Source organism: Lynx canadensis, chromosome D1 (genome assembly GCF_007474595.2).
Source record: "Lynx canadensis isolate LIC74 chromosome D1, mLynCan4.pri.v2, whole genome shotgun sequence".
NCBI classification, from domain to species: domain Eukaryota; kingdom Metazoa; phylum Chordata; class Mammalia; order Carnivora; family Felidae; genus Lynx; species Lynx canadensis.
The window spans coordinates 89,096,867-89,124,374 of record NC_044312.2 but is presented as its reverse complement, the minus strand read 5'-3'; the positions used below and the strand labels follow the sequence as shown (position 1 = coordinate 89,124,374).

General features: G+C 46.1%; 1 long non-coding RNA gene across 3 annotated transcripts; it reads left to right on the top strand.

Moving 5' to 3' along the window:
- The first annotated feature begins 1,398 nt into the window (after positions 1-1,398).
- Positions 1,399-26,458, top strand: LOC116738327. 3 transcript variants are annotated; one of them, XR_004344135.1, is made up of 7 exons: positions 1,399-1,564; positions 3,656-3,750; positions 5,837-7,313; positions 7,472-7,539; positions 7,945-8,046; positions 17,382-17,444; positions 25,870-26,458. It is a non-coding gene; the product is annotated as an uncharacterized LOC116738327 (long non-coding RNA). The 3 variants fall into 3 exon arrangements; XR_004344136.1 differs by adding an exon at positions 12,167-12,205 and having other exon boundaries at positions 5,837-7,539; XR_004344134.1 differs by having other exon boundaries at positions 5,837-7,539.
- The last annotated feature ends 1,050 nt before the right edge of the window (positions 26,459-27,508 follow it).

Genomic DNA, 27,508 nt, shown 5'->3' with positions numbered 1-27,508 from the left:
AGAGCATGGAGCTATTAAAGAGACAGCAAGGCGAGGTAGGCGGACCTCGTCGGGAAGGCCCAAGCACCTGTTCTCCAGGTGGGCCAGCAAGACGAGGCAGGCATCTCGTCTTGGGCGACAAGATTGTAATCCACTTTTTACGCGGGCAAATTTTACCAAGGATGCTCTAAAACAGGAACATGTTGACTCCTCTTTGGATGCACGTAAAACCGGGCAGCCTCAGGGAACTAATTATAGTGACGAGGCTGATGGTAAAAAGCAGAGACCGTGGAAGACATCTGTTCTACGGCCTGCTCAGCATTCTGTTCGCCCTTCTGACAAAGCCTGAAGCAAGGTGCCTGACCTCCTGCGGGTCAAGCAGGGGTTTGTCCCCAAGCAAGGCCGATTAAGTCTCTCCAGGGAGGAGAAATCCTGTGTGAAGCGACATAAGGGAACCCTAGCTAAGGGGGAGCCCATTCGTTTCTCCGACCTAGGTTTCCCAGCTTCCTGTACTGTACAAAGCCAGATTCCATAGCTACCCTGTGTGTGTGTGTGTGTGTGTGTGTGTGTGTGTGTATTTTTTAATTTTTTAAAAAAAGTTTATTTATTTTGAGAGAGAGAGAGGGAGAAAGCATGGGGGAGGAGGAGACACAAAGGGAAGGAGAGAGAATCCCAAGCAGGCTCCATGCTGTCGGTGCAGAGCCCAACATGGGGCTCAGACTCACGAACGTGAGGTCATGACCTGAGCTGAAATCGAGAGTCAGGCGCTTACCCGACTGAGCCGCTCAGGCACCCTTAATTTAGTTTTGGATTAAGTTAGCCCATGTTGGTGTTTCTTTGCTTGGAACTAAAGAACTCCCCCTCAGATAAGAACCCCAAATATTTCATTGAATATGCTCATCTCTGGCTCTGGATAGAAAGTCAATTTCTCCCCGCACACCCTCTGCCTCAACATCCTAGCCCAAATATTTTCAGCTTAGGGAAAAATGAGTCCTCCCCCTTAAATAGGAACTGTGACATGCTGGGTCGTATGAAAGCATTGGTGATTTTTTTTTCCCCTTCCTTTTTCCATGAATGCAAACTTCTTACCATGTCTCACCCAGGGGCAGCCAAACATCTCCTCTCAAAAGGACCCTTCAGAGAGGAGAGGGAGTGAGGGCCTGCCCCCCATCCGAGTCTCACGCATTGCTGCTGTAGGACCTGGCTTTGCTCATCCTATGGGCCTCGAGCTGTAAAGCAGGCTCTGGCATTGACCCCAGAGATCGGCCACCTCTAGCAGAAGCACCTCAGACCCTATGAGAGAGGTCGTCGGACATCAAAAAGCAGTGCTCTCAACCACACGGGGCTGTGTCACAGGCAGTGCAGGAAGAATAGCCCCACCCACCCCAGCAAAATCTTTCTTCTCCATCACAGCTCCGCGCAGAGGCAACATCAACACGAACGGTGCAGGACGGGCAAGGACCCTCGATTGCCGCCACAGCCACTGCTGCTGGGCAAGCGTGGACAAGATCTCCCAGCTCCAGAGGACATATTTACATCTCAAGGCATCTCTTCCTGCATCGGATGCATCTCAAAATCCCATAAGGTATGAAAAGCCCGCAACCTTAGTCTCATTTTCCGGGTATGAAAACCGAAGCAAGTGGCAGTACATCACGTTCGCTCTTGGAGGACTATTCCTGACAATGACAATGGTGGTCAGAGACGTCAAATTACCAGACCTCTTTCCCAGAATCTCTTTACAGCACGGCAGAAACAGTAATCGTTCATATTTATTGAGCGCTCCCTAGGGGCTTCACATTTATTGAAGTAGATGCGATTGTCCCTGTTGTCAAGGTAAAGGAACTGGGGCTCGGGCAGATTAAGTAAGCTGCCTACAACCACATGGTTAGTAAATGGTTGAGTCAGCATATGAACTCAAGCGGTCTGACTCCAAAGTCACGCCCCGGACTAGAAAGCCACATGTCTGTTCGTCCATTTTTTAAGAAAAAAAAAAAAAAAATCCATTAGAGTCAATTGGCCAGACTCTTAGACTTGGCTCTGTTCTAATCTGACCCCCACGTGTCACACTTGTGAGTCTGAGAGTAAACATCCCACGCTCACCATGCGCGGAAGTGGCTCTTCACAAATATTTTCGGCTCAGAGTGAAAAGGTGCAAGAACTCAAAGGAGAGGGTGCCCCAGTTCATTCCCTAGGCCCAGATGGCTAACAGACCTGGGGTAACCACTCAGCTCGAAAACGCTCACAAAACTCCCAGCCGTGGCTCACCTCGGCCTGAGTGTGCCAGGCCAACAAAAGTCGTAGCCTGGGAAACGTCCAGGATCTAATCAGTTCATGCTGAAACCAAAGTCGACTTCCTTCTGCAGCGTGTATCTCTGCCATGTTGCTCTGCACAGCCCTGCAGACACCCACATGTGGCAGGAAACCCAACAGCCTAGGCTAGCAACGTCACTGTCAAAGTAGTGTTCAGAGGCTGGCGAGGCAAGGCAGGTCAGACAAGATCTTATGAATAACATAGGATCAAAGGTTTGATAGGACTTGGTATCATTCAGATGACACCCACAGACATTGGAAAGGTGTTATGCTCACATAGGCAACCTGGGGCAAGCTGATGAGGGCAAGGAAGTTGGTAATCAGCAGCCTCGCCATCTCTCAGTGCCCCTTCTTCTCTTGGAAAGTCTACTTCAGACACGCACTGCCCTCGACTCTACCATTTGTCCCCAGAACTGGGGCCTCTCCAGGGTCTTCCACACAACTCTGTCCTGCAGGGACAGAGAATGTCCCTCGATGTGTGTGTGTGTGTGTGTGTGTAACTGGTAGTGACCACCTATCTAAAAATGCACTATTTAAAAAACGACTTCAGTGAATTTTGATTCCTACATTTGAAAAACAGCACATCTGTTATTCAAAATATTTAAATATATGATATATTCAGGCCACAGACACGTGTGTATATTTACAGACTCCTTGCAATGACTCTGAGGCTCCCCACAAGCTATTCCTGCCCGGGGGCTGGGGACTGTAAACCTAAGTGATCTATTGCAACCTGTATTTGGTTCCTATTTCCTCCTCCTCCTCCTCCCCCCTCCCCCGCCTCTGATTCTCAGGGAAGAAGATGCCGAGACAGAACGAGGAGTACATAAGGTTTTGGGGGGAGTAACACCTGGGAAGAAATGTGAGGAAGCAAGAATGGTCATGAGGAAGGCACCTGATCAGGATACGGAGCAAGAGCACCTGTTGGATCCGAGTCCTCATCAGGAGGAAATGGCCAGGTCTTTGTTCCATGGCCTTGCTCACTTACTGGCTAGTGCCACTCAGAACCGTGTGTGACTTTGGCTCAACAGTTGCTCACAGAGGAGGCTGTGAGCTAGCTACCCTCTCCATCGCTGGGCAGGGAGTCCCATCTTACAGGGGTAGCTGGGTAGTGTATCTGTATCTGCCACACCCCACCTTCCCCCTGACTCTGTGAGGCGATTTTACCCTTCGTGGTTCTTCATGAAGACAACAGAACTCTATAAATGACAGTGTGTGAATTGCCCTTGGGAAATAGGCCATCTCTCAACCAGCAACATTAGAAAGAAAGTTATAACCATACGTCAGTATAGTTGAATCAGCTAAAAGGTGAGGTGCCCCTGGGATATGGGACTGCGTTTCATTTAAGCAGAATCTCCTTCTGCAGAGGGAGCGCCCTGCGAATCTGAAATAAGATCAGAGAAGGGCTTGCTGCAGCAGTCTGGCCATCCTCTGCCGATGAACATGAACCCTCGTGAATAGGTGAGTCCTGCCTGTTTACTGTGGGGAAGTCCCTTTGCTAAGAAAGATGAAGCAGTCCCAGGATGGTAGGAAGCAGCCGAGGGAAGGAGCCTTAGGAAGAAGGAGTCTATTCTCAGGTCAGTCCCTTCACTTAGCCTGGGCTAGGAGGGTGTATTGAGCATGTGGCATCAAGAAAAAGACTGAAAGCGATCCAGCTAGTGGAAACTATCTGTGACATCAAAGCTGAGAATGGGGGCCATGTCCTGTTAGGCCAGTTTCAAACATGGGAACAGTTAATCTCCAAAGATTCATCTTCCAGAAGCTACCATGATGGTTTCCAAGGGAGAGCCTACGTAGACCAAGGAGAGCGGAGGGGAGATGGGAGACAAGGAAAGCCGGGCCATCCCCTAGCCTTGCCTCCAGCTTCCTTCAGAAGAGTGGTCCCATCCTTATCTGTCGTATTTCTTAGGATTGTGTGTGAGGTTACATTTAAGAAAAGGTTCTTTCACGAAGATAAACGCGTCCGATAACTACAGTTTCCTCAGTCTCACCTGAAATCTACTGAAATAGAATCTCCCAGGAGTGTGTTCTTCCACAATGCTGCTCAATGCGCCCCCTGATAGGATGGGTAGCTGGACGATAGATGACATAGATAGATGGTAGGTAGGTAGGTAGATAGATAGTATATTTACCAACATACTAATATGTAATGCATATTGTAACATACACACAAAAGTAGAAAATTTTAAATAAATGTAATAGAGGCTCTAGTATTTTCTCTTTGCACCCAAGGGATCATCTTGATTTCCCCTGATGTAGGCACACCTTGCACTGGAGCTTTCGCACAGTCTTATCTACGATAGCAAGAACGTGTGGGAAATGAGGGGATGACGCAACCCTGCTTACAGGTGTAAACCCATCCCACTGTGTTTAATGGCCCCCGAGCCACTGAGAGAGCGAGCGGCACGCTCCATCCTAGCCCATTCCTTCCTCTGTACCAGGGCTAGGGCTTAGGGGCAGAGCGCATAGTGACTGTCGTTCATTACTACAAGGTGGGGAAAGAATAAATGTCTTTTTCCAGACCAGATGGATCCTTTCTCCCTCTCCCCTTTGAGCACAGATGAAATCCAACTGAAGCAAAGTTGATATTTCAAAACTGAGCTCCAATGTTTAGAACAATGAGTGGAGCTGCTGACGCTTTAGTTGCTGGAATGTTCTCTAGCTCAACTCTGAAAGTCAGTCGTCAGCATGTGGGCCTGATGTCTGGGCCACAATCAGAGAAGGACCAGTGTGAGGGGCATTGTCCCCGGGCAAGGTGGGTGGAGAGGAGACTGCAAGGCCTGAGCGGGCAAAGGCAAGGCTCGTCAACACCCCGGGGTCTTAGGATGTATGAGAAAGGCACCGCATGTGTTTGTGTCACTTCTGTGACTCAGCTGCTATTTCAGCCACTGATAAATAAAGGACTGTTTCCAGGTATGCTATGTTTGGTTAAACCCTAAACTTGGACATTAAGTATAGCCCTAAGGTTCCCAAGACTACATTGCTCTAAACCACAATTATTTCACACATGCTGGAGTGAAAAGAAAATTAAAATTAGAAGCGTAAAGAAAATGAAATAAATGTCTGTGGGTTTCCCACACAACCTGCAAATCTCCCTTCTGTAACAGTACAACACAGCAGTTCTGCTTCTGTTCTGACAGCTCTTTCCACCTCGGGGACCCATTTTCGGTACTATTTCCCCAATGTGTTTCCCCCCCCTCCCCGTTTTGTTCATTCACAGTCTCTCTCCCCACCCCCCACGCCTTTCCTTCCAAATTCCCAGGTGCCAATCTGCTTTTCCAACTCCACCTCCAGATACATGTACGGGCTTTGCCCCAAAGCCTCCCTAGTGAGCAGTATCACTTTCTGGGGATAGTAAGCACTGAGTCATCGCCTCCTTCTTACCACAGTTTCCAAAACACAGTCTTATTTCCCCCTGGTCTCTACCCAGATCTCCGAAAGTCTGGGCCACCACGTACGTAAACAGACTCCTAATGGGGGATCCCCGGCCCATCTTCCTAACACCCTCTCACTCTCTGTCCCTCCTTGATGTCTGTCCTCCCAAAAGTCGGAAGAAAGCAGAGCTTAAGGGACTAGGACCCTTCAGGATCCATCCTTCTCTGTAACTCAGACACCTGGTCAACAGAGGAAAACACGCTTCTGCTATGAAAACAAGACTCGGAGATTTGTAGAGAATGGCACCGTGAAGACAAGATGGTAACCATGGTCCATTCCCTCTCAGCGGCACCACCTGGGCAGGAACGGTACAACCTAAAGATGAGCCCAGATTTTCTCTGAAGTGGGTAGCTAAGTGAATTGTATTCTTTTGTTGTTGTTGTTGTTCTCCCAGCCCCAGTGAGAAGCAGCAAGGGATTTAAATGCGAGTAGTTGAAGATGAAAGTTCTCAAATTTTTATGTTAAATACAAGCGTACTTATCCCTTGATCATATCCATACAAGGCAGCACCTTTAAGACACTGATCTGAGGGGGATGCGTGTTCAAAATGAGAACACTGCTAGGCAGCAAAATCAATCAGATTGCCCTCTTAGATACACCCAAGGTGAAGCAGCTTGAACTGGGTGTTCCTACCTCTTTCGATCCTCCCCCTGCTGGAAAAATCGGTCTCCTGGTGACTCAGAATTAGTTCAAGATACTTCCCCACACCCTTACTCTCTGTCAAGATCAAGCCTGTTCCCCGCTGATTTCCAACACTGACCCCACACGCCCTCAGGTGATCCCTCTACCAAGGCGCACACGGCTTTCCATTCGGGAGGCAAAGGACAGCGTGTATAGCAGCCTGTGCCTTTAAAGCTCCTCAAAGCCCTGCCCCAGCCTTCCCGGAGGAATTTATTCAGGAATTCTTTAGTCCACCGTACCTTCATTTTCCAGAAGAGGAAATGCCTTCTTGTCTTCCAGAACTGCTGCTTGTCTGGCTTAGACTTTAGAGACAGCGTGATCTAGAACACTTACAAATGCGGGCTCATTGCAAGACTACTGAAATAGAACAAACCAAGCCAACAACAACAACAGAGGAGGATGGGTAAAGCATCCCCATGAATAAAATGGGGTGTTGCCCCTGAAATGATGCAGTGGGGGAGGGGCCCCTGCAAGGAGTCCGCTCACCTGGTCCCCAGGCCTCAAAAAAGAATTTGCATTCCACAGGGCTGCCCGATGGCACACTGCGGATCATCTAATGTTCCTTCTGCAACATGTCCAATCATATTTGGGAATTAGCATCTAACTCGGGAGCTACCTGTCTCAGGGTGGGTCCATGAACATGACATAAACCCAGTGCTCGGCAGCCACAGTGACTCAAGTAACCAGAGGTCAATCGATCCCTCTTCTGTCTTCATCTACCTCCCGAACAGAGCTCTCAGCCAGGACTGTCTGCGGCTGCCTCTGATCCCTTTTCCGGTGCCCTTCTTCCAGAACATGTGAAGGAAGCAGAGGTTAAGGAACCAGGACTTCCAGGATCCAGCTCTCTTCTGTATGTCAGTGATCAGATAGAGTATTTTCGCTGCCAAGGAAGACTCTGAACCTCTTAGGTAAATAGGATTATAAAATTGAGAGTAGTCGGTGCAGTCATTTCCAACTTAAGTTCTCTCCCTGGGCCGGAAGCTCAAAGCGGAGTTAATTTTTCTCTGAAGAAAGATTTCGCTCATTCATTCATGCATTCAATTAATTTTATCTTTGTGGTCATCAGATCTGAGGATCAACAGCCATCAATAACCACAACTCCTCTCATCTCCTTGGAGACCACAGACCGTACAGGTACCTGTCTGTTTTGTTTTCTAAAGGCCACGACTTAACTGTGCCATGGAGAATTGAGGGTTAAGTCACCTCTTCTGTGTTGTGGGATCCTGAGTCCTGGAGCATAAGAAACAGAAATCAAGTCTGGATTAACTGAAACAGAAACGATATTTGTCGGCAGGGTTTAGCGACGTTCACAGAATAGACAGGAAGGCGGGAGAGGGAGGCTTGGGAAAAAGCAGAAACTAGAGCAGGTCTGAGGATCCAGGGAACAGTAAGCACCATCGAGATCATGTCTTAGGAAGAACTCGTTCAAGACATGTTGTGGCTACTACCGGTGGTCTAGCTGACCTCCTTCTGCTGTTACCACCATTTCTGCTGATTAAAGTCTTTCTTTGTGTCCCTCCATCCTACGCCATGATCAAGAGACTCCGTGTCCTGCAAAGGAGCATCTGATTGGATAAGTGGAGGTTACAGCCCACGCTGCCGGAACTCAGAAGTTCCCTCTTCAGGCTTCTATAGGAGGAGGTAGGGCACCGGGTTCTACCAATGCAAAACACATCGGGGTGGGGAAGTTCCCCCAAAGGGGAGCAGGAAGGTGGAGAGCCAACAAAAATAACAAGCATCTACCACGTATTTCAAGCTCCTCCAAAAAAGCCAAATCTATAGTTATTCCTTGCAGAGCTATCTCTCCGGTCAGGTCTTTTAAGGGTCTTATCTTACACATAAGAAAAACTCTTTGAGACGCCTGCATGGTTCAGTCGGTTAAGCGTCTGACTTTGGCTCAGGTGGTGATTTCGTGGTTCTGAGTTCAAGCCCCTCATTGGGTCCCGTGCTGACAGCTCAGAGACTGGAGCATGCTTTAGATTCTGTGTCTCCCTCTCTCTCTCTGCCCCTGCCCCACACTCTCTCAAAAATAAACACTAAAAAAAGAAAAAAAGAAAAACTCTTGGCTGAAAGGACCCACTTTGGGCTGTAGAGCATAGCCCTTATTTTTCACATTATCTGGCCTCTTCTGCCAAATTCTGGCACAGTAAACACATTGTTTATGTTCGTATCTATTATTCCTTTGGACACTTCCAATACAAATTTGATGTGGCTCACAAAATTTAATAAGTTATAAAACAGGTCGATGAAAAATGAAAATGACCCAGTTGGGACCCTGTGTGGTGGCCACCGCTCTCAGTGTTTCCAGGGAAGCGGGAGGCTAACCAAGGAAGATGGGGTCATTCTGGACTCTCGCATTCTCTTAAGGCCTGATGGGTTGGTTGGGTCCACAGGTATGGAGCATGGCTCAGATGTGTTCATGACAAGCGAGAACTAGGCTAGTGAAGGGGGCTAGAGTCATGGCAGGGACTGGCCAGTGGCTAAAGCAGGACCATGGACACTGGGCGGCAAGAGGAACCACAGCGGGCCTCCCGGTGGTTAATAAGTCATGGCCAAAACCAACAGGGTAGGGATGCAAGGGCTAAGGTGAGGTCAGAGGATAAGACTGGGGTTTCACCCAGAGATGGGCCTCTTCTGGCCAGGGGCTCGCCAAGTGCTGCCTCTTAGAAGGGAAGCCGGAAGTGGTTTTTCCAAGAGGTAGCCAAACCCAGAGCATTCTGAGTGGCAGTTCCGAATTCTTCATCTACTTATGACTCTTTAATCAGAAAAAAAAAAAAATTCAAATGTTATGCTTTGAAATGAACCTTTCAGACAGCAGGATGTGGTAGAAGGAGGCCTGACTTTTACTTGAATCCAGCTTTTCCATTAACCAGATGTGTGACGTTAGGTAAGTCAAGTTTCTCAGGGTCTCAAAGCCCCTCTATTAAATGAGAAGATTGGGCGAAGTTTTGCCTAAAGAGTCTTCTAACTCTGAATATGTCTGTCTAGTCCACTTCAGGTGCCTGTGTTACACACACACACACACACACACACACACACACCCAAGCACGCACGCACCAGGGAGGATTCTGCAAGTGTGTTCCAAGAAGGAAGTCTCAAAATACTGTCCCTGCTGCGCAGCTCCTCTACCCTGAAGCTGGCTCTGGGAGAGGCGAACTTCCTCACCAACCACAGCTGTTGAAATAGCTCCCGGGGAGTTGTACTTAATTCCTGTTTCCTCACATCCTGGATGTGAGGTCCAACAGAACTGATAATGGGGTACTTCCCCCCAGTGACTAACCACACACTGAAAGGGGGAAAACCATGCTACCCAAGGACCTAGCCAGTAGTGGGTAACTGGGGCCAGAAATAATAAGCCTGACCTGGGACACACCAGTTCATAGCTCGGGAATGCACAGTGGTAGCCCAGCTAGGATTTCCTTTTTTCCAAGACAAACCATGTCGGCTTTGATGAATCTCCTGGTGGCGGCTAAATCCCCCTCCTTTACTCACATCCTTATTCCCAAGAGCGCACTGTGCTCCATCATCGGAGTTTTGGGGGAAGTCTTGGAAATTATTCTAAGTGACGTGCGTTTACCCGCCTCTCCGCTGAGCGACTGGCCGTGTCTTTATGTGCCAGTCCCCTTGCCAGGCATCAGGATCACCGCAGTAAACGGGACCGACATGGCCTGGGCCTTTATGGGACTTGTAGTCCAGGGGAGATTGAAAGCCAACAAATAACGAGGGACATAAAACGAGAGGTGGAGGGCGGTGCAGCAGTGGACAATAATGGCAGGGGGCCACCAGGAAGATGTTTGCCTGGAGCAACTAGACATCTCTCCGTGAAGGTAGCGTTAGAGCAGAGACCCGAAGGACGATAAGGCGCCAGTTTCGTGTAACACAGGATAGAGTAGGAGCAGCATGCAGAGGGTGTGTGTGTGTGTGTGTGTGTGTGTGTGTGTGTGTGTATGAGACGCATCGAGAAGTGGAGAAAACAGTAGCCAAACTGGCAGAGGGGGGAAGAGCGCGTTGGTAGAAAGCTCCACCGGTGGAAGGAGCGGCGAGAGGTCCGTGCGGGTGCGGCCCAGGGGAGGTGATAGGAGATGAGACCGGTGAGCTGGGCAGAGGCTAGATCGCACAAAGCCTTTTCAAAAATCTGATATTTTTTTCTTCAACTTTTTGCAAATTCAATAGGAAAGGACTAAGGCATTTTAGACAGGAATAATGATGATCTTGTTTCCGTTTTCTGTTTGCTTTGTGGACAACAAAACAAGAATACAGATAAAATTTGAAGCAAGAAGTCCAGGTAGGAGATCACTGTCGTTCAGTGAGGAGATGGTGAGGACTCGGACCAGGTTGACCTCGGTCCTCCAGGGGACACTGGGCAGTCATGTCTGGAGACATTTTTTGATGGTCACGACTGGGGCCTGCTTCTGGCATCTGGTGGGTAGAGGGCCAGGGATGCTGCTAAACATCCTAAAAATGCACATGATAGCCCCCCAAATGAAGAATGATCCCGGCCCAAATGTCAAAAATACCAACATAGACAAACCTTGGATTAGGTGATGGCCGGAGAAGTGAAAAGAAGGAATTGGATTCAAGATGGATTTTTTAAGTCGAAATGACAAAGAATTCTAGAGATTAAAAGTGGAGTGTGGGAGGGGCGCCTGGGTGGCTCAGTCGGTTGAGCGACCGACTTCGGCTCAGGTCACGATCTCACGGTCTGTGAGTTCTAGCACCGTGTTGGGCTTTATGCTGACAGCTCAGAGCCTGGAGCCTGCTTCAGATTCTGTCTCCCTCTCTCTGCCCCTCCCCTGCTCATGCTCTGTCTCTGTCTCAGAAATAAACATTAAAAAAATAATAATAAAATAATAAAAGTGGAGTATGAGAAAAAGAAATAATCCAAAGATGGCTTTCAGACTTCTGTCCTGAGCAACATATCAGGAAAACATGCTGGATGAATAGGTATTAAAATTTATGTCCAGGGGATAAAATCAATTGCATGGTTTAAAATTCCAGAAATACTATTCAGCAATTGTGGGGTGCAAAACGCACAAGCATTCTGCCTTCGTCCCCCTATCTATAAAGTGAGGATTACACTGTACCTTCTTCAAAGGTATGGGATGAAGATCCATGATTCCATCATGTGAAGGGTTTCAAACAGGCCTGGCATGCGGTCAACAGTTGAGTTTTATTTACTTTTGTTGTTGTTACTATTGTTAATAATATTATTATCATGGTCTGGGTCTCATGAGAGCTATTCAGATGGGACATAGGAATTCGTGAGCCACCAACATAGAGATGGCTACACCAATATAGACAGTATGCAAAGACTTGAGATGAGCATATACATAGGAAGGGTCCAGGACTGATCTTGGATACTCTATTGTTGGGACACTGGGGAGATGAGACGAAACCAGTGAGGAGACTAAGCAGGGTCAGATGGTGAGGTAAGAGGAAAGTCAACAGAAGAAAGCATTTCAAGGAGTGGAGGTTCAACTGGGTTAGGAAGAGGATAGAAAAAACATCTCTTGAATTTCAAGGTCATAGGTAACTATGGGGGAAGGTGAGCGAGAAGACATGACCACGATTGACCCATGAGCTGGACCCGAGCCATCCTCGCCCCCTACCCTGTCTTAGGAACGTGGGTTCTGCTTACCTTTCCTGCTCCCAGAGCTGCTCCAGGGACATGGCCGTAAGAGAGTGATGTGGTGTTAAGAATGACGTGTGTGTGCAGTATTCATGATTGAAACCCAATTAAGGCCCTTTATAAACTTTTCAGATTTGGCAGTGGGGATCCATTCATCTTGCTGCTGCCCAAGTAAGTCCCCTTCGCTTATTAAATTGCCACTTCCTATCCTGGAGTGGCGGACTCTTTCTTTGGTCTCTCCCTGCCCTCTGCATAAGGGGGCGTGCTTCAGATTACGCCTGGGAAGCTCCCAGGAGGGTTACTAACTGGCAGTAACTTTGACAGAAATGACTTCTTCACTTAAGAAGTGGGAACGGAAGCCAGTCTGGGCTGAGCTGAAGCTTAAGTGGGAGAAGATATGCAATAGAGTATGTGGGGTATGTGGGAAATTTAGGGGAATTTTGGCTAAGGAGAGCAGAATTGGTGGGGGGGGGGCATTAAGTTAATGAAGGACTCTCAAGCTGTTTTTTTAAGATAAATACTATTACGTTATAGTTATGTATCGATGGGAATAACATGGTAGAAGGGGACACATTGGGGAGAGAGGAGGGAAGGTGATAAGTCAAGTATCAAAGTCCTTGCAAGGATGAGAGAAGGCAGGTCTTTGGTTAGATGGGAGACACTTTGTGTTTGGAAACAGGAGGCCGGCAGGAGATGGGCACCGTGAAGACAGGTTTATAGTTTCTTGCTTAGGGAAATTAAGGTAGTGCCTGTCTGGTCACTTTTACCTTCTTAGTGAAGTATGGGGGGCAGGCAGGGCCTCAGAGGAAAGTAGAGGAAGAGAGCATATTTTGAGTACAAAAGAGTCACCTCGGAAACCACGAAGGCTACTCATCTAGAGAAGAGTGGTAGAATTGTTAGACATGTTTTGAGATTTAGGATCATGAATTTTTAGTGACACCAGCGAACTTCATTCCTTGATTTTCTTCTGCAATGTCCAGTTGTTCAGATAGAAGCACAGAGAAGGGAGGAGGTAGAACATTGCATTCGTTGAGGAGTTGGAGTCTTGCCAGATGCATGGGACACAGGGTGAGGCAAGGGAGTTGGGGGCATTTGCAAGAGAGTGATTATAATGGTGGTCCATGGAATCTAAGCTGAGATGAGAGGGGATGAGAGAGAGAGGGAGAGGGAGAAAGAGAGAGAGACGGTTGCTTAGCAAGAAAGCATACTTAGCAAAGGGGCAGGAGAGAATGGGGAGGACACCTCTTCCCCACCGGGAGTGAGGTGCACGGGGTGTGAGCGAACAAACTGTCTCTGGTTGACAGACCTAGAAGCAAGCGGTAGTCTTGTGAGCTGGCAGCTCTTAGTAGGGCAACGACGTGGAGTTCAGAGAAGAGGCCCAACCAGCTCCAACCCCTATTTGCTTTGTACACAGCAAAGTCTATTACACAATACAAAGTCCGGGCCTGCCTGCTTAAAGCCTGTTCACTCCCATCCCCCCTTTCCCCACTTCCGGTTCAGGGAGAAGATTTTCAAAAGTTTGCAGATGAAAAATAACCAGAGTAAGCTAATTAAGCAGCATGAGTGGTTCAAACAAAGGCCCACACTTAGCACCAATGTGGGGTAGGGAGAGGCTGTTTTTATGAACTCTACATTGTTTTGAGAGCCGTCCCCCCACTCCCCACACCCAGCATTCAGTTCCAAACAAACTTTTAAGCTTTGTTTTAAATAGTCTAGATTCAAAATACCTTATAGATATTGTCAGAGAGAGAGAGAGAGAGAGAGAGAGAGAGAGAGAGAGAGAAGTCTAATGAACTCCGTGCTTGCTATGGCCTTTTAATTTGATCCTCACCCTTACATATGGCAGATACCCCAGAGCTATTCATGGTACTCATCCAAGATCAGGGATAGCAATGCAATTATAATTAACATTTATTTAGTGCTGACCGTGTCCCGGGCATTGGTCTAGATTCGGTTCCTTTGTTACTGTGTGTGATGTTCACAACACATTTATGGGTTTTCATCCTTGTTACAAATTAGGAAAGAGACACATTGAAGGGGCAAGCGACTTGTCCAAGGTCATCAGTCAAGAGGGGTAGAGTTGAGAAGGTCTGCAGAGCTTGCGCTCTTGACCATTCGTCACTGCCACCATACTCTGCAAATACATAGCATGTACCCTTCCTTTGTTGTTCAGAGTGGACACCACTGGCCTGTCACAGAACTATCCCCCCACACGTGGCCCCTAATCTGCTGCTCTGGGAGCTCTGACTAGCTGACGAGTGTTGACGCTAGAGGAAATCTCTCTGCCCTTCCAGGCCTAGACCCTCCTCCCTTGGTCATTCCCATTCTCCCTCAACCCCTGTCTCTTCCCTGCTCTCGACGTGGGGGTTCTACTTCGACTCTGACCTTCCATACTCAGCCTATGGTCTTGGTCTCTCACAAGTCTGACTCCAGCTCAGGCTGCGACTTGTCCCCAGGCCCCTCTCTGCCCTTCTTTCAGTTCTTCCTCACCCTCACCCCATCCTGAGCTGTCTCCAGGAGTGATTTGGTCGGTGTCAAGGCATCTGTGGAGAGGGGCAATAGGCAGGACGGAACGGGAAAGGTCTTAGTGAAGGCCCATTCTCGGAGCCCTGAGCTTCAAGCCCTCTGTGCACATTTCTGTAAGAATGGTATAGATACAGGGATTTAGAACGTCAGTCATGTTCTGGACCTCCTGCAGTTGGAAACATACCACTGAGTTATCCTGCCCATATCTTTTTAAACGACCCCCAAACACTCCCTCAAGTTTAGTCAACTGATTGGCAAACCCAAGAAAATCTTTTCATTTTGGAGGAAAAGCTTGGATATTTGTTGGGCACCAAAGGTGCCAACTGGGGGGCTGAAAAGTAGTGAGTTCTAACCAGCGGTGCAATGTTGGAAAAGCGTTTCGCCTCTCCGAGCTGTGGCCGGTCCGTAAAGCGGGCCGATCGAGCGGAGGGCCTCTCGGGTCCCTTCCAGTCTCAGCACTTTGTGTCAACGCAGCCTGAGTTTCAGAGGCTTCTTGTCATCTCCCCTGTTGCTCCCAACAGTCACCAGGAGGTGCTTCTCATATACTGACGGGACTTCTGTCAGTTTCCACAAGTCAGATGACATCTGATGTCTCCTGCTGTGGCTCTGCCCATTATTGTGTCCACAGAAATTACCTATGCCGTCCCCCGAGTTGCTGCCTCTGTGGGGTTTAAAGTATATCTACCTATCACCACCATAATGGCCCCGGGGTATTCATGTCCTCTTGGTGCCAAAGCCCTTTGAGGACTTGTACACTCTAGTGTCGAAACCTGAAGCAGGACTGCCAAACTCCATGGCGGACCCCTGAACTGTGGGTGCACTTGCTAAGAGGTATTGTTGTGACGGTGAAAACTTTAGGGGCCCCACTCAAATTCTTGACTGCATGTCAATCTCTCCTCTATTTACACAAAGAACAACACGAATTGGCAGAACACCCAAGACTCGCAAAATACAGGATTGACCTAATCTGTCCCTGGAAACCATTGAGACAAACCCATTATCTGAGGAGCCAGGACAAGGTATAATTAGAAGCCCAGTGAGTCACAGCTCTTGGGAGTTAGCTCGGAGGCTCATAAATGACACACTAGTTTGACGTCTGCTTGGGCTCATCCTGGGCATCAGAATTTAGCCTCGTCCAGGGACTGGGAGGATTTATTAAAGCAAGATTCATGGAGCGCAAGAATGTTCACGCTGGGCCCGGTCTCCCCAGGAAGAAGGAGCATCAGATACAGGAAATACAGAAAAAGCGATAACAATTTTTTTTTTTTTTTTTTTTTTTTTGCTAGCAAAAAATTCCCTTCACCGCATACGTTTTCTCTTTAATTTTTCTTAAGGACGTCCAGTTGCTAATTTAAGCCCGTCACATACTTTCCCAGCAGTGAATTGAATTTATGAGTTTCCTGTACATCCTTCCAGGCCCAGCAGATTCAGAAAGAGAACGGGTTTTAAACTCCCAGTCCCATGACCTGCTTACTGACCGTGTGACTGCAAACAAGCTCGTCAAACCTTCTAAACCTCGGTCCCCTAATTTACAACATGGGGGTTGTAGGGCGATTGAAAAGACGATAATGGCTGCAAAGCACCTGGCTCAGGATCCCACCCATGGGGGTTGCAGTCAGCGTGAGCTTCCTTCCTCGTGGAAACCATCCGAGGCTACCAGCCCCGGGCCTTCCGTCAGACACAGAACACGCCCATGCAAAGTGCTAATGCCAGTTCAGCTCAGCAGACACCTCGTCTCAGGAAAGCCATTAGAAACCCCCAAAGTACTATATTTTTCTCCTGGCAAGTAGCTCACTTCCCACAACTTCCCACCACTTTCTATTAAGTGAGCCCAACAAATGAGTCACTCTGCTTACAGATGAAAATTTGGGAGCCACACCCCAAACAGAGGCAGCTTGACTTTTCCCAAGAAGCCGGCAGGACCACCAGAAAGAGGGCCTCGGGGACCCACGGTCAGAAAACCCCAAACTCCCAAGCTACCTCCGAGGTCATAGGCAAATCCAACACCTTAGTTTTGTTTTTGTTTTTTTTTTGTTGTTGTTTGTTTTTTTCTTAAGCGAATTTTGGTGACAGCTGAGAGTCACTGAACAACGTTTAACCTCTTGCTGAATCCGCTGTTTGAGGCCGGGTGGCATGGATACAGAGGGGTCCAGGAAGACGGGCCAATCATTTTCTTTCCTAGGTAAATAGGCAACACTAAATTAAATTGAAAATAACGTCCTAGGAGGGCCTGGGTGGCTCAGTTGGTGAAGCATCTGACTCTTGATTGCAGCTCAGGTCCTGATCTGACGGTTCATGAGTTTGAGCCCCACATCAGGCTCTGTGCTGACAGTGTGGAGCCTGCTCGGGATTCTCTCTCTTCCCCTCTCTCTGCCCCTCCCCCACTCACATTTTTTTTCTCTCTCTCTCTGTCTCTATCTCTCAAAAATCAACAAATAAACATTAAAATAAAATAACGCCTTACTTGTTGTATCATTTAGAAGGTGATTATTTACTTTTCAAAAACATCTACCATAGCACTTAAAGGATGACTGATTTTCATAAAAATCTTCAAGAGTCGATCCATTATATAAAAATACAATTATTTATATAAAAATGCAAAAACAGACCAAGGAAGCCTGCCATGTGCCAAGGTCATAGGTGAAGGAAAAAGTTGCACTTAAGATATAAACACTCCAAGTCCGCAGCAAACACAGGTGGGGTATTTGAATTTTTACTACTTGTGTTGTCTGAAAGTCTTATCTGAGGAATTAACATAAAACTGCTGTAGAACCATTGAAAGCCCTGGAAGCAGAAACTAAAACAAAACATTTCTTTACAGGCTCTTCCCCAATCCAGAGGACATGGGCCTTCTGCTGAAGATAAGCTCACAACATCAAAGGAGGTAAAATGATAAACTATGTGAGTAAGTAAATGCCATTAGAGAGAATCATCAGGTACCATAAACAAAAGGGTTAGCACCCAAGGTGCTGAACTTGATAGAACAATCTAGAAGAGACAACAAAATCATCATGTTTCAAGTAACTAAGGAGTTTTAAGAATGGAGGAAGGAGGGGCGCCTAGGTGGCTCAGTTGGTTAAATGTCTGACTCTTGATATCCGCTCAGGTCAGGATCTTGCAGTCATGGGACCACACTCGATGCTGAGCGCGGAGCCTGTTTAACATTCTCCCTCTCCCTCTCTTTGTGCCCCTCCCCTGCTTACTCTCTCCCCCTCTCTTTTCTCTCTCTCTCCCTCTCCAAAATAAATAAATTTTTTTTTTTATTTTTATTTTTTTTTAACTCAACGTTTATTTATTTTTGGGACAGAGAGAGACAGAGCATGAACGGGGGAGGGGCAGAAAGAGAGGGAGACACAGAATCGGAAACAGGCTCCAGGCTCTGAGCCATCAGCCCAGAGCCTGACGCGGGGCTCGAACTCACGGACCGCGAGATCGTGACCTGGCTGAAGTCGGACGCTCAACCGACTGCGCCACCCAGGCGCCCCTAAATAAATTTTTTAAAAAGAAGGAAATAAGATCTATAGTGAGAGCAGAGGAAAGTACAGCAAAAGAAAAGACAGATTTGCAAAATAATCAAAAGAAAATGCAGTGAATAAAATAAAGAATTAACAGGATAGTAGAGCTGCTGAGAAAATTGGTGAACTGGAAGACAGAACTGAGGAAACTCTCTAGACTGTATCACAGAAAGCAGATGGCAAATACAAATGGCCGGATAGAAAATATGAAAGCTAGATTGAGAAAATCCAGCAGATATAAAATCAGGCTGCCATGATGCACAATTCTAAAGTCTATCCCATTCATTGGGAACCCAATATAAATGGTGGGTTTTGGATTTTTACAATGTATCAGCCTTTATTTGATAAGAACTCCAAAAGGAGAGAATAGAGAAGATGAGGATAAAGTGGTCATTAAAAAAAAAAAAAAAAAAAAAAGATAATAGATTAGAAACATCCAAAATGGCAGAAAGATGCACGTTTTCAGATCTCAGAAAATGTACCCAAGAGTCCTGGTCAGGATCAGTAAGAATAAATGCACGCCTAAACAATTTGTGAGGAAACTGTCAAAGACGATGAAAAACAACCAGAAATTAAAGAGATTACCTGAAAAGTAATGAGCAATTGGGATTACGGCTGTGTGGCTCTGAGAAAACCCGTCAAACTTTCTAAACCTTAGTTCCCTTATGTGTAAAGTGTGGTTTATACGACGATGAGAAGACAGCAGCAGTGTATGCAAAGCATCTGGCTTGGGATCCCTGGCTTTTTATCAGCGACATGGCATGCCAGGAAAAAGGAAATCAAATCTTTAAAATGCCGAAGTGGCAGTCCCATCATTTAAAAATTCTAAACCCGGGAACATTTTCGTCCCACCATAAAGTATGGCTCATTCACACAGTGGAAGCACACAATGGAGAGAGCATTTTAATACATTCTTAGGTGAAACAAACAAAACAAGACAACGAAGCAAACAAAAAAAACCCCTTAGTGTTAAAAAGGAGGGCAAACATGCAAATATCTTCAGGTTACAGTAACAGCATATAAAACAGTGGAAGACTACCCACCAAATGGATACACTTGGCTACCTGTGGGGGAAGGGAGGAACTGAATAGATGGGGATGCGAGAGCAGAAGTTCTCGCCACTTATATCCTTGATTATCCCTTTAAAATTTGCATTTAATGGGCAAATTCCTGAAGCACAAAATCTACCCGGGCTGAGTCATGAAGAAATAGAAAACGCGAACAGAACCATAACTAGAAAACAGGATGAAGTAGTGACCAAAGAAACCTTTCAACAAAGAAAAGCCCAGGGCCAGATGGCTTCACTGTTCGATTCTACCGAATGCCGGAAGAAGCGTCAACACTAATCTTCTTCAAGCTCTTCCAAATAAAATGGAAAAGCAGGAAACATTTCCCAATTAATTCTATGAGGCCAGCATTATTCTGATACCAAAGCTAGACAAAACACAAGAAAACTAGAGACCAGTATTGTATATCGGTGTCAACATTTTCAGCAGACTACTAGGAAACAGAATCTAATGGCATATTATAGTATTTTACGCTATGGCCAATTAGGATTTATTTCTGAAGTGCAAGGATGGTTCGATATATGAAAAACAATCAGCATACTCCACTACGTTAACAGAAGGCAGGGTGAAAAACCCACGTGATCTTCACAAATAATACAGAAAAAGCCTCTGACAAAATTTAACACCGTTTCATGGTAATGAAAAAGCTCTCAACAAAGTAGGAATAGAAGGGAATGACCTCAACATAATAAGGGGCATATATGAAGATCCCACAGCTAGTATCATATGCCATGGCGAAAGACTGAAAGGTTCTTCTCCAAGGTCAGCAATGAGACAGGGATGCTCACTTTTGCCACTACGAGTCAACACAATATGAGAAGGCCTAGACAGAGCCATTAGACAAGAAAAAGAAATAAAAGGCATCCAAATTGGAAAGGAAGAAGTAAAACCATCTTTATTTGCAGATGATATGACCTTTCATGTAGAAACCCTAAACATTACACACACATACCCACACAACTGTTGGAACCTACAAACAAATTCAGCAAAGTTGCAGGATACAAATCAACACACAAAAATCAGTTGCATTTCTATACACTGACAACGAACAATTTCAAAGGAAATTAGGAAAGTAATTCCACTCACAATAGTATGAAAAAGAGTAAAATACTTAGTAATAAACTTAACCTGGGAGGCAAAAGACTTCTACACCAAAAACGATAAAATGTTGCTGAAAGAAATTAGACAAGGCACTAATAAGTGGAAAGACATCCATTGTTTATGGATTAGAAGACAGAATGTTGTTGGGGTGCCTAAGTGGCTCAGTCAGTTGAGCGTCCAACTTCGGATCAGGTCGTGATCTCACAGCTTGTGAGTTTGAGCCCCACGTCGGGCTCTGCACTGACAGCTCGTAGCCTGGAGCCTGCTTCGGATTCTGTGTCTCCCACTCTCTCCGCCCCTAACCTACTCGCATTCTGTCTCTGTCTCTCTCAAAAATAAATGAACATTTAAAAAAAAAAAAAGACAGATTGTTGTTAATACCATTCATGGTGATCTATAGATTCAATGTTCCATTGAATCCCTCTGGATATCCCAACGATGTGTTTTCCAGAAATAGAAAAATCCATAAAACTCATATAAAATCCGAAGGAACCCAAAGAGTCAAAACCATCTTGAAAAAGAAGGACCATGCTACAAGTCTCACACTTTCTAATTTCAAAACTGATTACAAAGCTATAATAAACAAAACAGTGTAGGGTGGGCATAAAGACAGATATATAGTCAGTGGACTAGAACGGGGAGTCCAGAAACACTCACATATAAGGTCAAAAGATTTTTGACAAGAGTGCTTAGACTATTCAATGGGGAAAGGACAGTCTTTTCAATAAAAGACTTTTTGGTGTATATCCGTTAAATATGTTGTAGATATATGTGTGTATGTAAAATATACCAACGAGAATTGTTATCTGTGGGTATAGATGGGGCTGAATAGACAAGGGTGATCCTTTCTACCCTCTGGACCATTATATACACGAAAGCTGCTTAATCCCCCAAACATTTTATTATGGACATTTTCTTGTCTTTCCTTTTTTAAAGTAGGCTTCGTGCCCAGTGCGGAGCCCAACGCAGGGCTTGAACTCATGACCCTGAGATAAAGACCTGGAATGAGATCAAGAGTCAGATGCTTAACCGACTGAGCCACCCAGGTGCCCCTTATTATGAACGTTTTCAAACAAACAAGAAGTTGAAATAATTTCATAGTGAGCAGTCTATATCCACCACCTACATTCAACCATTAACATTTTCATTATGCTTCTTTTATCACATATATATCTATTCTTCTTTCCATTCATCTATCTGCTTTTTTTGTAAACTTGTAGGGGTCAATACATATCACCCCCAATACTTCATCATGCACATTAACTTCTGTTTTGACATCATTTGGGTACAATGGAATGTGCAAATCTTGCACATCCACTGAGGTTTGACAAATGCATGCAGCTGTGTAATCCAACCCTCCCAAGCTCTAGTACATGACCATCACCTGAGAAAGTCCCCTCCTGCCCTTCCCAGTCACTTCTGCCCTCGCTCTCCAGAGGCAACACACGTGCGGATTTTTTTCCACCATAGGTTAGTTTCACCTGTTGCAGAGTTTCATGCAAGTGGAATCAGGTTTCTACTCCACGTAATTAGCACGGCTTATTCAAGAGCTCAGCTAGAGGGGCTTAGGGACAATTTGATTCCTTCTGGTCTCCAGTGATGTTGGAACACCCATTTGATGCGGCTGCCGTCCCTGTGAGCCACTTGATGTAGCAACGGGACTCGCCACAGTCCATGAGATGGATGAACATGCCAGGCCACCATTCACGGGAGTCAGAGGAGAATGGAAATCATAGGTTAGGTGTTTATGAATTATGTGCAAGAAATAGCGACTGCCCAATTCTACTAGCGCATTTCTAGGGAGTAGTGAGAATAGCCTTTTGTCATTAATCATACAGTTTAACTCCACGACTATTTGTTTGACAGTTTTGCAATGAACCCTCCAGGCAACAAAAACCCATATATTTTTAACTCAACTAAAAGGGTATGTTTAGTGGAAAATTGAATACTAAACTTCTGTGTCTTATGACACTTGATGATGGCGCACGAAACGTGCTTGGCATTTGCTATGCATGAAGAGTGTCACGGCAAAATGGCCAACCAGTTGGAAACCAGAGGATTCGAATCCGTTGCTGAAGAAGCATCAGCATCTATGTGACCCCGGGTGGAATTCAAAGAAGAATGTGACCACAGCAAGTGGCTACTCCTTATATACCGCACGTGCAACAACATTTGCTGAGATGTGCCAGCTGCTCTGGAGTACGAGACGAGACAGTGAAACCTCATTTATGATTTTCACAGACCGAGTCAAAAATCAAAGCACAACCTCCAGGGTCACAGTGAACTTGGAGGGAAGTGTCAATAAGATGTGCTCTGCACGGAACAAAAGCTGCCGGAATCTGGAAGACTCCTCCCCGAGCGAAGGATTGACTTTGAGGTTCACTCCAAAGGCTGAACGGCCACTGGGAACAGCTGGCCTCATAATTTTGAGGATTTAAAGCACTGCGATTCCAGTCCACAAGCGCTAAGGTAATTTGTGAAAGCGGTACACCCAGAACTGGGGTCAAGCTCAAAACTTAACAAGATCCCTTTTCTACTGGAATGTATTGTTGGCTAATTGCTCTCAGCTGTTTAGCTCGAAGAGCTACGTGGGGAGAAGGCTTGGGAGCGGCACAGAGAACAAGGTGATTTAATTATTTCTCACATTTGTCTCATGTCTCTTTCCTTTGGTAGTTCATTCGCAAACATTCCTTTCGCCACCTTCTCTCTTCTTTGAGGTTGTACCAGCAACTATCTGCCCCAACTTATGCAAAACTATCTGAATAATTCATAATGCAGATGAGCTTATCGGCTTGTTTCCATTTCCCTTTGCCCAAGAATGATTAGCAATGAAACATTTCAAACATACAGAGAACTAGGTAAATAAAATCACCCGGCTTTAACAGTACTCCACCATATATGCCCAGTGTAATATTGCTCTTTAGTCGTCACTGCTGTATTTACAAGAATATTTTTCCTTTTGCTACGACGGGTGATATGAGCACATCCTTGTGTGTAAGTTCGACATATTTCTCTGACGTGCTTACCTGGCTGTCAGCCCCGTGGTCTTTGTTGTTCCAATATGGCCCACTCCGCAGGGCAGGGATGAGACCAGACGGTGTAGTGGTCGTAGCACGGCTTTGGGGCCATGCGGATCTGCCTTCCAATCCCAGAAATCCCAGCTCAGTGGTGGGCAATTGCCTGTACCTAGTTTCCCATTTATATTATGGGAACAATACTACCTACCTCGTAGAGACGTTGGGAGGTGATGTTAGTAAAGCATTGGAAGGGTACCTAGCACAGGGTAAGTGGCCGTTATCAGCTTGTATATCTTTTGTATGTGCCGAGCAACCCCATAAAGCTTGGGTCCATCTCTAACCGATGCTGTATTTACCGGGAACCAGCCAACCACTATCCAGATAATTAACAACTCTTAATTATGGGCTAATCCTTGTCAGCTTTGCACATGAGGCCGGGTTTAGCCAGGAAAATGGTGGTCTTTGTATTTACTTTTTAGCAGCTGAAGGTGAGTTTGCCGCGTGTGTCTGATCTCCAAAACACAATGAAGTGTAATAGAGTTTTGTGGCACTTACCTTTATGTAAAGCCGAATTAGCCCATGAGATAAGGGCGCGGTTGGTTATAACCATGAAGCAAGCCCCCTGGTGACCATGGGCATTATTTGATTGTTATTTCGGTGAGCATCTCCTTCTCATCATGTCCTTAGATGTGTGTATTATTTATCATTAAAGCAAATTGCCTTTAAAAGACCACATGGTTTAACATAGTGGTTCTCAACCATGGCTGGGCCCCAAAATCATCTGTGTTTAAAAAAAAAAGAATCTATCCATCTGTCCATCCATCCATCCATCCATCCATCCATCCATTCCAAGGCCCCCATCCAAGACATGCTGGGAATCTCTGGGACTGAAATCTTCATCTCCTGGAAGACGTGGAAGGGATCAATGTTCCAGCCAGGGGAGGCTCTTAGAGACCCAGGGTTGAGAATCACACTGGGTTAACCTCTTGAAGTGGTACCTATCTGAAGGGCAGTTGAAGATTTTGGAATTAACCAGCAAGTCTTTTTTTTTTTTTTCTTTTTCTTAAATAATTTTGCAAAGCAGGATGCTGCTATCCCAAGCCTTCTGTTGCAAATTATGTCTTCCACAGGAATGAAGCATACACATGGTCCATCCAAGCACAATGTAAATCAAACCACATGTCCACAGCTGGACCAAAAGCATTAGGACTGTCTAAGTGGATTCCACTGGAATGAGCCTATGTGACACCACGTCAAAGTAATTGTGCACAACCCCGCCCCCCAAAAGCTACATGAAGGATGGCCAAAACACACACCAAAAAAAATGGATTTAACTCCATTTTCTAAAAAAATTAAAAGCATAATGCATATACTGTATCTTTTGCAAATAAAAGGACACCAATTGTCCGAAAGCGACACAAGGGTACATTATTTTCCAGACATGAAGCCCAGACGTCTACTCACCAGTACTTCCAATATTCACATTCCCTCCTCCTTTTCTTTATTCCAAATAGCAGTGTGCTCTCCCAGGTAATTGGGCGGAGAAGTTCGTCTGAAGATGGAGGCCGTTAAGAAATCACGCTTCCCTTTATTTATGAGTTTCCGTGGCAAGAGCAAAATAAAAGATGATTGTGTTTCAAAGCAACAACACGAAAAGAAGCAACATCTCCCTCAAGTAGGCAAACCTCCGAGGGAAAGTAAAAGTTACGCTGCCCTATGTGCCTTTCCCCAAACCAAGGGACATCATTTGAAATGGTGCTGGCTACATGTAGACACTAACTCCGGAGACCAAGAAGCTACTCCCGGAAGGTACTAGCTTTTGTGTTTTCTTTGGGTTTTCTGCTGTTAACCTTCTCTTGCAATTGACTCCCAGAAATCAGACAGTGAAATCTCTGGGGCTTTCCTGGCCACCTGATTCAAGGTAATCAGGAACCTGAGTAGGGTCAGGATGTTGGCTGCCTTCTTTCAAAACACAGGGACCTAGAAATTGGGCTACTGAGATGTTTAGCCAGCTCTACCCCTTAAGATAAAGTCAGCAGGTAAAATACCCGAGATAGTTGGCTTGTGTAGTGCTTGAGGCAGGCGAGTCCAAAGCCAGATCCCTCTTCCTCGGAGCAACCAAGGTCATCACTATGTTACTCGTTAGAAACATAGGGGTCATACTCCCGCCCCCTCCTTATGGGTGACCTCTGCCTCACATTCAAGTGCCTGGTTCATGTCAGTCTGCTCAAATCATTAGTTTCAAGTATCAAATCATTAGTTTCTTCACCACCCAACACAATGACAAAAATGTTCATTTTTGAGAGAAAGAGCAAGAGAGAGAGAGTGAGCAAGAGGGGGAGGGGCAGAGAGAGAGGGAGACACAGAATCCAAAGCAGGCTCCAGGCTCTGAGCTGTCAGCACAGAGCCCAACGTGGGGCTCAAATTCATGAACCGCGAGATCATGACCTGAGCCAAAGTCAGATGCTTAACCAGCTGAGCCACCCAGGTGCCCCATCATTTTTCTCCTTGATTAGCCTCCACAGCCCTATCTTAGAAGAGTGGAAACTTAGGCATAGATAGAATGGTGAAAGCAGCGGTTTCTAACCCTTCTTTTCTTCTTTTTACAGGAGGAAATTCCCTCAGTGGATATTTTGCCTTAGAGCAAAAATGGTATCTCAGCGTTGGGCTTGCCCCTACATTCATTCATGTTGGTACTTTTTATTTAAGTTTTTATACTAGCTAGGTTCCCCTTTGCCTAAAAACCCAAGGGAAAAAACCCAATTCTTTAATTTACTCACATCCTGCTAGGCTTTCTCAGGCTATTCATTTTCTTACCCCGCTTCATCTTCAGCTGCAAGGAAGCTGGAGTTTGGAGGAAAGGGGGAGGCAGGTCAACCGGAGGTTGTCCTGACCTCAGAGGGAGAGCCCCCCTGTCGTCAACACCAGGGCTACCCTAGGCTATTGCAACATGTCTGCAGGCTCAGTTCTAGAAGAAAATACCATTTACTTCCCAACGTGCTGGGGCTCAGTGGGGCATAAAGAATAAATGAAGTAAATTAACTGACAAAATTTGGTAATTGCCAGTTCCTGAGAACTTAAAAGAGAAACCGTAAAAGGGATCCTGAGCCTTCGCGAGCGTTTAGAGACTATCTTGATCCATAAAAATAAAGGAGTGGGGCGCCTGGGTGGCTCAGTCGGTTGAGCGTCCGACTTCGGCTCGGGTCATGATCTCACGGTTCGTGAGTTCGAGCCCCGCGTCGGGCTCTGTGCTGACCGCTCGGAGCCTGGAGCCTGCTTCCAATTCTGTGTCTCCCTCTCTCTCTGCCCCTCCCCCGCTCATGCTCTGTCTCTCTGTCTCAAAAATAAATGAAAACATTAAAAAAAAATAAAAAATAAAAATAAAGGAGTAATGTGCTCTGCAGATTTGGAGAGGACCTCTTCTCTTGTTTTGAGGGTGCCCCTGGGTCCCTGGCTCTCCGAGACCACCCAGCCAGCAAAATTGACAGTTGCTTAAAAAAAAAAAAAAGAAAAAAAAAGGCATAATGCTTGCTCTGCTTACCGCTGGGATCTGTGGACTGTTTTTACTCTAAGGGTGATTTTAAATTCTTCTCTTCCTGTCATGGCTATTCCATGCTGTGCCCCATCTCAAATCTTTATATCCAGGTTTGATCACACGGAAATGAACTCTGAGCATCGTCAAGGAACCACGAATGGGGGAAGAGGCGGTAAAGAGGGGTCAGAAGGCCTACTTTGGTCGACAAGGATAGTCATGATCTTGGGGTGGGCTCGGGGGGATTTAGTGTAGATATGTGAGACAGGACCAAAGATTGAAGGCGTCCGTTTTACTGCCTGGCTGGTGAAGCCAATTTCACTGCTTGACTGCCACATATGAATATGGACTGCAGGTCTTTTCTTAGCCCTTCCTGGCAAATACACTTGTAGCTCCTCCTCTCCCGGTCCCTCCCTGGCCATCAATTACCTCCAAAGCAAAGTCCCATGGCCCTCAAAGTATGGGACCTCTGGCCACTTGGTATTTGTAATGTTGCCCCCTGAAACCCTTATGTCTCCTGAGCTCACACACTTGGATTTTGGCATCATATTCTTCAACCGTAAAGCCCTTCACTTCACGGCCATTCAGAAGACCTAACTAAGCAGGCAAGACTAATGCATCTAGGCAATGGCCAATTGACTCCACGGAAATTTGTTCCTCTCATTGCCCAGGACAGCTAGGTTTCACTCTGTCCCTAATAGCCATTTGACTTTGGG